The 13502-nt window shown below is 32.9% G+C and overlaps 1 long non-coding RNA gene across 1 annotated transcript; it reads right to left on the reverse strand.

Moving 5' to 3' along the window:
- Positions 1-436: 436 nt before the first annotated feature.
- On the reverse strand, positions 437-12591 carry LOC133175472 (uncharacterized). The gene is made up of 6 exons (XR_009719293.1): positions 12485-12591; positions 8115-8184; positions 6983-7125; positions 1813-1922; positions 1431-1596; positions 437-512 (listed from the first exon to the last, which is right to left on the reverse strand). It is a non-coding gene; the product is annotated as an uncharacterized LOC133175472 (long non-coding RNA).
- Positions 12592-13502: the final 911 nt, after the last annotated feature.

A 13502-nucleotide genomic window follows, 5' to 3' on the forward strand; every position in this document is an offset into this window, starting at 1 on the left:
GAGTGAAATATGGACACCCAATTTTTCTCCTTGAACTTGAACTTGTCACAATGACCCTCAGGTCAGAAAAAAAATTTTGTAGCAAATTAAAGCTCAGTTACAAAGTTATTGACTGGACAAGAATGTTATCTCTTATCTGCCAGTGACCTTGAACTTGCCAGAATGACCTTGGTCAAGGTCAAGACAAACGTCCAGGTCATAAACAATCTCTGTAGCAAGTAAGAGCTTCCAATGATTCTCCATTACAAAGTTACAGCCTACACAAGTGTTTTATACCTTTTAAGCCAGTGACCTTGAACTTGCCAGAATTGCCATGGGCCAAGGTCATGACACACTCTCAGGTCTTCAATAATCTTTGTACCAAGAATGAGCTTCAATGATTCTCTGTTGCAAACTGATATCCTGGACAAGAATTTATATCATTTCTGTCAGTGACCTTGAATTTTGACAGACTGTTTGATGGGATCCCGCCAATCACGTCGGGTTCATCAGGACATTTGAGCAATATAAGCCTTAAAGATTCAACAAACTTTCATAAAATAATTATCGTTAATATTAATAAATTAGTTTAAAACTATACTAAACTTAACTATTTACATCATATTGAAACATTGTACTGAACAAAAGTAGTTTTGCCCTTGACTTGTTAATAACAGCTGTGGCTAAAAATAGTGATTGGGACATGTGGGGATTTTTTCTTTACAGAGCAATGACTGTTTACAATCTAACATATAAGAAAGGATAAGATAGGCTAAGATCCCTTTTTGGCCCCTGGTTTGGGGTGTCTTTTAGAATGTTGCAACAGTTAACTGTGTTCTGACTTTTACATCAAATAAGGGGCCAGATTCGGCCATTACCATACCTTGTCCTTTCTTTAAAAGTTTTTAGATAATTTATTTGAAGGACTGAAATGGGGGTTCAACAGTTATTTTATCAATACGACCAATTGGTCTTTTACACGACTGGACTACTCATTTACTAGACTGGGTCAAACATGCCTTAGTGTCAAACCCTGTTGAACTAGCTGGAATGACCTTGGGTCAAGATCTTGACACACCAACAGGTCATAAACATTCTTTGTACCAAGTTTGAGCTTCCAATGACCAACAAGTTGGCACCGATAGACTGACAAGGTGATTCTTATATATTCCCCCAACCTTTATTGTGGGGGTAGAAGACCAGCATGATGAATATATAACAGAACATTCAGGATCTAAATGAAAAATGGGGAACTCCTGATACACGTATCAGAGTGGAAGGAGATGCTCAATACAAAATGCCACCTTCAGTGCCATTGGGAAAACCCAATTCTAAGCTGCTACCCAAGTGACATATACTGTGTTCTTAGAGGAAGAATATTGTAGCAGTGTTCTATGGAAATAAATTTTGTAAGAAAGGTGAAAGCTGAGAAATAAAGGAAAGGAAGTTACCTGCCCAGTCATGAGGACTGCACTGTCACCATTCCTCCAAAGACAATGATTGTGAATGAGAAGAGATGGCCTGCAGAAAGTGAAAGTGAGCTGCAAAGTGATGACCATCCACTAGTCATCTTCTATTTCACCAGTGGTGGTTAAGGTGCCACTCTATACAGATTATCTGAAAAACAAGGAAATTTCATTGAAAACCTAGAAGACTTGCTGCAATTCTTTGATTCTCAAAGAAAACAGACAGCTATGGCTCAATTAGCAGCCACACATTCTGAGAAGAATAAAAGAATCCACACAAAGAAAATTTGCCTTTGACCTAAAGCTTCAATGCAAAACAGAGTAAAAAAAAATATCAGTACTATTAGCACTATTCCATGAGATTTACCTTTGATTAAGTGGGCCATGTCTTCTACCATCAATTCAATCATAAGCTGCTACCAGAAACAGTGTGGAAAGTCCTGTCAACTTACCGGTAATTCCTTTTCCCGTCGATGACTGAAAAGCAATGAGTGGAAATTTCAGTGTAGCCTAGTGACTATGAATTAAACATGACAGAAGAAAATGTTTGTTAAAAGATTATTAACTTGACTTTTAAGTCCAAATAATCTTGCTAGCTAAAATTAAAAGAGTGTTCCAAGGAACACATGTGTCGCCTGATGAACAGCATCATTTAAGATTAAAAGAAAATCTAAGATGGTCAAATATTATTTGATACAAGCATTATGAGGGCTGTTAAGAGATTATTAGTACATAGTGTTTATTTTTCTTTCCAAGTAATGCCTTTTGGTGAAAAATGGCATATATGTTTGAAAAACACTAAGAATTAATAAAAGCAACAAATATTTTACAAATATTTTATTTCTTCTTTTCAATGGTATATTAATAGGTAAATAGAAGGGGTACCCGGTGCCGTCACGAAATCATATATTGAAATATGTTATACCTATGTTCAAACTCCCAGTGGACCAATATACAGCAAGAGCGAAAATAATTCAAATTATATATCGGTATTTATTTTTTCAATTTCATTTCAATTCACTTTGTGCAAGCTTCTTAGAATTTCAATCAGAAATACGGAGATCATAAAAAAATCTAAGCTTGGTATAGGTATCTGATTACATCAATAAAATAGATTTTGACGTCAATGCGACACAGCAAGCATACCTATAGAATTTTACGTAGCTCTGTGGAGAACTCTTTTCCAGACTAAAAGATCTGCTTAAACAATAACAACTAGTGCTAACTGTTACGAGAACTGTTTCAGATGTTCCCCAGACATTTCCCCATTCTCTTATTGGCCCCATTCATTACAGGCTTCATTTAATTATGCAATTCTTTTGTTTAATAAATCTATACTTTATTTTCAGTAGTATTTATTCGAAAAACAACACTGGTATAGTTCTTCGAGTATTAGCCAATTGGATTTCAGCACATGCTAGGCCTGAGTATTGCAAACTACCTAACAATATGACACATATCATGATACGGTCATGTGATATACAACATGTACCACGATACAGCTGTCACCAATTGAATTAAGCTTTATCTTAACATATAATTCTTTGCTAACTCCAAAGTTATAGAAAATATACAAAGAATATCTTGATAACCCTTATCAAAGTTAACAAAAGGTGGATTTATAGTCTTGATATTGTATTTTTTCTTTGCTACCTTTTTTCAGCCATTTTAAAACATTAAAATTTGTTAGGATGAATGTAGAAGTTACAAACAAAACAATGAAAATTATCTTCTACTGTATCAGAATACATACATGGCGATACGCGTATCATCAGCCCTTGCGATCAATACGATCAATGTATTGCTGTATCGTTACACCCCTAGCGCATGCAAATGCCCATATTTTCTAAATATTTCATATTCCTTCCTCGTGAAGAGACTCACAATAAATAGCTATGTAAGAAATCTAAAGATTTTCATTGAAAACAATGAGAGATACAGCCATATAAGTATTAGCAAATCAGAATCCACGTTCTTGCATTCAATTTTCAGAGTAGCACAATGTAGACCCAATACACCTATCTATATTGTAAATTCCATCCAGTTTTGTTAAAAACTAAGAACGTTACTACTGTAACAGCCATTTAAAGTTTAAGCCAATCAAATTGCAGCACACTTGCATGAGCGTGTTTTCACAATATCTCATATATTATATCAAAATGTAGAGCCTTGTTGTGTATGACTATGTTTTAAATTTCAAAGCATTTCATCAAAAAAAAAAGGTTATTGAGATTTTTTGTGTCAGTCAAACAGAGCAAAGCACACATGCATGCACATGCTTTCTTGCTAATTCAACCACCTCTTCTTGTCTACACCACTAATATAAGTTTATACAATGAAGTTCAAAGCATATCATAAAAAAAACAGGAAGGTTAATGGTGTTTTAATTGCTTCAGTCATTTCACTCCTTGCACGCGCACGCATGTGCATGTAAGTGTGGGTAAAATGACCTTCCTTCTGCACATCTACACAACATGCCTGTTAACCCTAAAAAGGTTTCATCTCAATCAGTTGAGTAGTCTCTATGATGTCAGAGAAAGAAGCATTAAAGCTTACAGACTGTCTCAACATGGTAAAGATCTATGGCTGGCATGAGATGAAAATGAAGAAGCAATGATGCTTTAGGTCAATAGACATATGCAAGTTTATAATTCCAATGGGACATGTCTAATTATCCTATCAATTAGAAATTTTGCATAGCTGTTTTATTTGTTCTTGTGAAAATGTTGACAAATTTTCATGAATTTATGTCTTTCTTTTATGGAGTAAAAGTAAATGTCTCATTATAATTTCAAAATAGCCCTTATATAGCAAAGAAAAAAAATCCACAAATAGTAAGACCCATACAGAATAGCATTTATCATAAAAAATCTGACAATAGATATATGATTCTCCACCCTTCAAAGCTAAAGTGAATTATAAAATTGAAATTAACAAGAAGTCTGTGAGCCAATGTTCACTAGTAATACCCCCGCTTTGATGTGAATATACATTCTGATGTGAATATACACAAGTTCAGTTATGGACAGACACAAGGATGAACAAGAAGTTGACATCGGATTCGTACAAAAATGAATCCCACCATATGACATGCCTAAACAAAGAATGTACTAAAATTTCAAGCATCTGCAATCAGTAGTTGCTGAGAAAATTGCGACCAAAATTTGTTATGTATGGTACGGACAGACACACGGATAAACAGGAAGTTGACATCGAATTTGTACAAAAATGAATCCCAACATATGACATGCCTAAACAAAGAGTGTGCTAAAATTTCAAGCATCTGCAATCAGTAGTTGCTGAGAAAATTGCGACCAAAATATGTTATGTATGGTATGGACAGACACATGGATAAACAGGAAGTTGACATTGGATTCGTACAAAAATGAATCCCACCATATGGCATACCTCAATAAAGTGTGTGCTAAAATTTCAAGCATCTGCGATGAGTAGTTGCTGAGAAAACTGTGACGAAATATTTGTTAGGGACAGACAGACAGACACACAGACAGACAGACAGACACACAAGGGTAAAACAGTATACCCCCTCTCCTTCGGAATGGGGGTATAATAATTAAAATAATTATTTTTAATAAATATACCTTTATCCCAGATATCTTCCAAAAGAGATTTCACTCTCTATTCACTCTATAACGATACTTTTGGTATACCCATCCTGATGTCTTTTCATTGTATTTAAATTTCAGTTTGTGTGGTTATATTGCATACAGTTTCAAAGTACAGTGTCATGAGCTCATATACAGTAACATGTGATATAAATGCTAATTATCAAAATCCTGCCTCTCAAAATCAAAAAACAAAGAAAAACATAATAATAATTCAATCGACCGCCAGAGTGATTATATAAAATCAAAATGCTGGTACAGTTTCTTTGCAATAAATACTCGTTTAGATTGAAATCGGTTAACTTGAAAAACTCTGTTAATTTGAAGTGATTTTGGGGTCTGCTGAACCAGTTTTGAGAACGGGTACATTGAAGTTGCCGATTGCGACGCATGGACTCAGGTGACTGACTATATATAAAGTCTAGCACGTGTTAATTTTTCACAGGTGATTTGATGTTGGTGGACCTGTACAAATATAATTAATATGTGTTGTATAGATAAAATAATAATAATTGAGCATTTCTCACCGGAACATATTAGTCCCCATTTTTATTTTCTATCTACGGCATTAAAACCGACATGGATAAAATACGCAGGGGTGTCATGTGTACATTGGTGTGTGGAGAATAGGGCTGTGTATTGACCAAAATATTTCGATAAGATATTTTATAAAGCAATATGCAATATATTGGATTCTTAAATAAGTCTAGCAAAAAGGTCTTGTAAATCATTTAATGCATAAATTTGATAAAAACTGGGTGTTTTAATACCAAATTGGAAGTTCATATGTCTCACTGTCTTTACAAAGAACACTTCAAATTCAAACTTTTAATGACTGAAAAACTAATATGTTAAAATATAGTTGTATATGAATTTTGCAATAGTTAATTAAGATGTGCTATCTCCTTAATGTTTATTTTATTATTGACCAGTTTTAATTAAAAACAGTTAAAAATTATCTTTGGTGACTGAAATTCCCAACTTTTTCACAGAATTATAAGAAAAACTGTCTTCCCAATACGTATTGGAAGTTAGTTTGTCGATACGATAAATTCCTGAATATCGATATGTATTGATTAATCAATATATTGACACAGCCCTAGTGGTGAAAGTGCCAGAGTAAATAAATCCACTGTAATTAAGTAAATGGAAAATAAACTTCTTGAATTGAAGTATATGAAGCATATGTTTCCAATGCTGATGAGACAGGGCTGTTCTATAGATTCGAACCTGACAAATCATTGCATCTATGCAGAAATGTTCAGGACAAACTTTTTTCGTGTATAAATAGTCTTGATAGTTTTCTAACACAGATCAAAAAAAAAAAAATAAAATAAAATAAAACAGTAAAAAAAATTTAGGACATTTTTGAAAAATAGAGATAAGTACATTTCTGAAACACTGCATGTAATGTTATGTAAAAAATATGAATTCTCACATGTATATTTTTTTTACTGTATAGTCAAGCCTCGTTACCTCTAACTTGAAGGGACCGAGAAAAAACTTCGAGATATCTGAGGATTCGAGATATCGAGGGTTAAATACTTAAAGAATAAGTGGTTGGGACAGCAAATCACTTTGACATATCCATGGTATTCAAGATATCAGTGTTCCAGATAATGAAGTTCAACTGTATCTACATTTTTTATGTAATTCATAGCACACAGATATAATGAAATTCGGTTAATTTGAAATAAATCTCAAGGTCCCTTAAATTTCAATGTAAACGAGTTTGACTGTATATGGTATTTTACAAAAGCCAAAGTGCCAAGCAATGCAAGTGCAAAGTATCAAATCCATTCCTCTTACAGTTCTCAGGAGCTAGGGTATGACAGACAGACAAACAGATAAAGTGATCTCTAAGTGTCACTTTTACCAAAAATTTTTTTCATAATTATTTTGTTTTCTTACCTCTCTGAAGAGCATGACAAAGGTTACATAGGTGATAGGTAGAAATACATGCATGGGGTGTATTGTTGTAATCTTTTTAGTGAGCAGATTGCATCATGCATTGTTTATCTGCCGTTGCTGATCTTTAACAAGGGAGACTTCTCCTGAAATAAGAAAAATTATTTTCAAAAGTGAAGTTACCTGTTACTCTTAAAGGGACATAGACACTGATTCGACATTTTGAAATATTTTCTCAAATTGTCTGTATTATAGCATGACATATATGTGACTATAGCATTTCACATGGAAATATAATAAAAAACTTATTTTATCTGTAAATTATTGAAACTATGAATTTTGGGATGCGTTTGATTGACACATCCTTGCACTTTCACAAGTAAACTTCATCCTTAATACTTAAGAAAAATAGGTTTTTTGATACATATTAATGAAAAAATATTAAAAAAAAAAATATAATCCAGAAAATTAAGAGTAGAAATGAGAGAAAGCAAAACCAACTAACCAGTATTGCCAGTCCGTGCTCAGTGATGTGTGAAGAGTTTAACAAATTGAACACAAAACAGTTTACGTTCCATTGGGTGTGATCAATTTGTTAAACTCTGCACACATCACTGAGCACGGACTGACAATACTGATGAGTTGGTTTTGCTTTCTCACATTTCAACTGTGAATTTTCTGGATTTTATCTTTAATTTATTTCATTAAAACACAACAAAAATTCTACTTTTTTTAAGTATCAAGGATGAAGTTTTACTTTGTGAAAGTGCAAGGATGTGTCAATCAAATGCGTCCCTAAATTCGTAGTTTCAATAATTTCCAGGTAAAATAAGTTTTTTATGATATTTCCCTGTGAAATACTATAGCCACACATATGTCATGATCTAGTCAAAAATTTTAGAAAATATTAACTTCAAATCTGAGTCTATGCCCCTTTAAAGGTCATACACAAGAAAACAATTCATTATATTTTACTAGAAAGCCTTGATTAAATTAATCAATTAATATGACCCTCACTAGATAAAAGATGAAGAAAAAATGAATGATGCTTGGACAAAAATTTGAGACCAGAAATAAAATAATTCCTTATGCAGCTTTTAATAGAGAAAATTGATATTACTGATAGGTAAGATACCTTCAATCATGTGGATTTCACATGCTGATAAACAGTTAACACACCATCCAGGAAGTTGCATCATGAGCACCTAAAAAAAGAGTACTCCTTAAATTCATTGATTGCCCACAAGTATAATATTCCTAATATTTGAGTAAAAAATAAATACTGTAGGCCTAAAATGAGAAACCGAAAAAGAAAACATGAAAAGAAATTGTCTCTTTCTACAAAGAACAATAACTGACTAAGTTCATTTTGATTTGCTATTCCTGGCTCTAAGCTAAGCATGGCATAACAAGGTACTACTGGAAAGAAAGGGTAAATTATTCATATGGTAAGAAATTAACAAATCAAACTTTGTAAATAAATACCCAAGCATTTGGTTTTGTCTTTGATTTCGACAAAATGTTATTGATCTCCAAAAATTTTTATGTGTGCTGAGCCACAGTAAAATTTTAAATGTTGTAGAACAGTATATCCATATCTAGATTCAGTAAGAAATTTCTAGTCATTTGACAAGTTAATTTCACAGTTTCACAAAAGTTTGAATAACAATGTTATGGTTAATAAAATATTATCCAATTTAAGCTTATAATTATATTATTAAAGTGCAATTTGTCAAAGTAAAAAATGCCTGTAAAAAGAACAAGTGGCCATGGGCAACAATGCTCACCCGAGTCACTATGGCCTTGCTGTTCTACTTTTTTTTTTTACTACACATGATGATGTATATTTATTCATATGTAAAAAGTTGATTGTCCATTGTGGCCCCACCCTACCCTGGGGGGGGGGGGGGGGGAGGGGAGGGGGGTCATGATTTAAACAAACCTGAATGTACACTAAGTAATGAAGCTTTCAGAGAATTTTCATTTTCTGGCACACAGTAATGAAGCTTTCAGAGAAATTTCATTTTCTGGTCCACTGATTCTTGAGAAGAAGTGTTTTTAAAGATGCCATTAAATTTACAACAATTCTTAATTATTTCCCCTTGAAAGAGCGTGTAGCCCTTCATATGAGCAAACTTGAATTTCCTTTACCCAAGGACGCTCTGTGGCAAGTTTGGTTAATATTGGCAAAGTGGTTCTGGAGAAGAAGATGAAAATGTGAAAAGTTTATGTTGCCGCCTCCAACAACAACAGTGACAGACAACAGACAAATTTTGATCAGAAAACCTCTCTTAAGCCTTTGGCTCAGGTGCGCTAAAATAAAAAATGGAGAAATAAAATTTATTGTTAATGGCAGTTTTACTTATGTATTTTAAAACTCTTTCTCAAATACCATGGATATGTCTAAGTGCTCAAGTTCAGTGAGTTTATGATCTTTACCCGCTATTCTTGAAACCTCAATTATCTGTTTCTCAAAGGTTTTTTTTTTCAGTCCCATCTATTGCCATAATAGGCTTATCTCCAGGGGGTTCTCATGACTAGCAATTACATACATGTAAGCAATAATGTTTTTGGATATTAATATATTGAAATAAATAAAACTGAATAATTAAATGACAAGATATGCATTCGACATTGGGTGACACAATTGGGGAAAATATTCTGGCATGTTACCCTCGAAGTAAGTGATTGTGAAATTTACTTGTCTGAACATAACTTTTACTTGTATGAAAATATTTCATAAAAGACCTATTTAACAATTTGAAAAAATATTGTACATTACAATAGTCTATAATACATTCATTGAGTCTGTTTTTGAGATTTTGAGTGGACACATCTATTGCAAATTACTAAACTGTATCATCCTATCCTAAAGTAGATGTAAATCATGTTATATAATTACATGTATGAAAGAAAAATAGTAACAACAAGAAATAGCTGACTATATGACTTCAATTTTTTCTTTGCCTTCTTTTGCTTATCCTTTGTAGCCTAAATTGTCTTTTGCTAAAGCTCTCCTGCCAGATAATAAAAACCCAAATTTCCTTCAGTAAAAGTACACGTTTCAAAGTTACTGTAGTTCTAAGTAGTCAACTTCCTGGTACTTTAAATATTAAAATTAAAATTGTGACAAATGCCTGAAAAACATCAGATATTTCAGACAAGTTTCATAGTAACATTGTTCCTGATCAAGTTTGACAACCAGGGCCATCATTATTACGAGCAGGATCAACATTTAACTATTTACAAACCGCATGCATGGCATGTTTTCATTTTGAACCTCCGATAAAAAGTTGACAACAAATTTTAATTCTTTAAGTTTTCATGCTCAGCTAAAAAAAATTCTTCCTAGAAAAATATCCCTTGTCAAATCGGACAAGTGGTCAGTAATTATCAATTTTTCATGAAAAATTTTACTGGTACCTGTACTGGACAAGTGGATGAGCATACAATGTCGAGCCCAGGAACTATGCCCCATTTTTTGTTTATATTTGCCTTAGCAACCAACAGCATTAAATCTCTAACCCGAACTATTATAATATGTAGCATAAAAGCACATGAGGATGATCAAGAGGGTGTTACAACTGTTTCTGTTTTGTTGTATTTGTTTCTGGCATTTGTTATTAACTGTTTCTGATGTGATGTGAATTCTTCATGGTATATATAGTGAAACTATATTTGTGACAAAAACATGATAAAAAAAATTATTAAAAAATGTTTTTCAAAAATGTAAATGATACTAGTAGTATAAAAACTCATTTTTAAGCATTTTAGAGTAGAATATAAACATCGAACCTAATGGGTCCTAGAAAAATCTTTGTGATATCCTACGATTCAAGATACTGAAGTTAAAATATGTACTTGTAGCATAGCATAAATTTTCCATCTTTAACGCTCAGTTATACCTCGATAAATATTGCTAATGAGAGGAGGAGCGCAACTAATATTTCTATCTTCATGATAACACAAATCTAAATAAGTCAGTTATTTTTATAGCTAATTTAGCCTTCATTAAATTCAACAAATTTCTTTAAATCTGTTCAGAATCAGACAAGTAAAAAATATTTATGCATTCGGACACAGGGTTTAACATTTATAAGGCATGTCTGATCGACACTGACTAGTAAAAGTTTGGTCCTGTCTAAAAATTGAGTGTACATCTGACATGTAAAATTAATATAACAAGTGTGCAGCATGTGTATTTTATTCATCTGCTCTCATGTACACACAGGATTCGAAATACCCCAAACTGTAGGGGTCTACAAATACAGTCATGACTTTAATGATTTTAGGTTAAAATTAAAAACAAGTAATTGTAATTGGAAGTATTCTATCAATACTAATATGTCAACTATCATCCACCATTATAATGCTACGACATTGACGAGAAAAAACCATGCGTTTTCTACATGGGCATTTCTTCAATCAATTTGTTTATGTACAAATATAAATTTATAATAATCTTCTTGGGTTTTAATGTGATGGAGGAGGGTGCATTTAGTCATCAGGATGTTGTAACGCGGTCTTAAAACTCTTTAATAGCTTTGGGGCACGAACTACTTTTAAATTAGTTAAATAATCTAACTGCGTCTCCAGACGAGCCCTCACCACACCTCTCTTTAACCGGGTCTGAAGCACATTAATCATTTTAATGATTAGAAAATTCTATCTACAACTACTTCCTCTTCCAGATGACTCCAGTCTATTGCAGTGTAAACAAAAAATGAGTTTTATATTTTTTGGTTTTGGTGTTTGGTATCTCCACTGCTTTATTGTTGTTACAAGGATTACAGCAAGTTAAACTATGAATTAAATTGTTTTTTTTATACATACATGTGTACCATGCATGTTCATGACTTGTTGGTTGTCAAATGTGTGGATATGTCATGCGAGGAACAGACGTAACTGCGCAAGGTAAAATACCATGAGTCGTGAAGCGCGGGTCTGCGACATTCGGAATACAGAAGTATATCTGCTGTTTGAGTAACCATACACCACTTTGTGTGCGGTGAGGCATGGATAAGTATGATTACTTCACATTGTGCTGAATAATTACCAATTAATTATCAAGTTTACCTGAACTGATCTTCTTTGTTAATAGTAACTGTTTGGTCACAAATTAACTGAGCGTTGTATATAGCCCTAAAACTTTTATAACTTTGAGTGCAATTGCGCAGAAAAAGACAAATTTTCAAGAGAATTTTTTTCATGAACATAATGAATTGTTTTCAGATGAGCTAAAAGTTGAAAATTATCACTGCACGAAAGTGCGATTTTGTGCACATCTTGAGAAAAAAGCTAATTAAAGAAATGTTTGATTTAGTAGTTAAATAAATCTACTTCAGGTAGGTAAATAAAGCTATGTAGGTAATTCAAGCTACGTAGCTAAAACTAGTGATTGTACCAGCTAAATGACTGTGTATCAGTGTATCGTCCAAGTGTAGAATTGTAGATATCTTTTAATTAAAACTTTGAATTTGATAGATTTGAACTTAGGCGACTAACCGTATGTTTCTTACACATTCTTCTAATACCTCCACAACAAAACACTCGCCGCAACCATTCTTATTAGTCATCCTAAGCTTCCTCAGTCCTCGGTCGGAGCCTGTACTGCCATTTTGGTCGGCTAAATAACCCGACCCACTGTTGTTTCGTAAATTGCCAACCCGTTTTTTTTTTTTTAAATACAGAACATTTAATTCTAATAAATCAGATCTTATTTCCTCTGGTAATCCATCACAATTTTTTTCAGACCAGCTGTACAGCATTTGAAGACAGAATAAAAAGATAAATATTTATTTATAATTGCCATGTCGAACCTCGTATTAGTCGATGCTGAAGAAAGATGGTAATGAGGACGGAAATGCACAATTCATTTATTTTATTGATTAATTCTATTGCAAGTAATTAATGATAGTATCGTCATGATTTTTTCATAAATATGCAATACAGAATTAAAAAGTTTTGAAATTATTGGTAAATAAACATGATAAATGGCAATATTGATCATGTATTTTTTTATCACCCTGTACACATACTGAGTGTAGGGCACTGTATTACAGTATATCTGGTAGAGTTTGAAATGACATTTGTTTAATCATAAAATATGCTCTTATAGTGAAGAAATTGCATGCGTCTAATTAAATAAACGAGAAAACTACATGCATGGGTCCCAACTTGCATTTCATTCTATGTTAGGGGTCTCTTAGCAATACCCAGAGACCTATATAGTAATATACTAACAAAATATCACATAATTTATTCGATATATAAGCACCATCTTGTAAAATATTGTATCATGTCATAGGAGATGTTCTATTGCACACCTTAAACATATACACATAGCCCAATCACCCTGTTGTATGTGTTAAATGTCTATGCATATTTATGTGTTATGTGATTTACATTTGTTGTGCAGTACTTATACATTGTGTAAAAGAATTTTTAATTATTTCAAAGATAAAGTCTTGGGTCCCTGTATTTATTTTGGGGCAGACAATAGTCACTAATTTAATTTAGGGTA

This window comes from Saccostrea echinata, unplaced genomic scaffold, assembly GCF_033153115.1.
Source record: "Saccostrea echinata isolate AGI-Se365-2 ecotype Australia unplaced genomic scaffold, CSIRO_AGI_Sech_v1 ptg000062l, whole genome shotgun sequence".
NCBI lineage: Eukaryota > Metazoa > Mollusca > Bivalvia > Ostreida > Ostreidae > Saccostrea > Saccostrea echinata.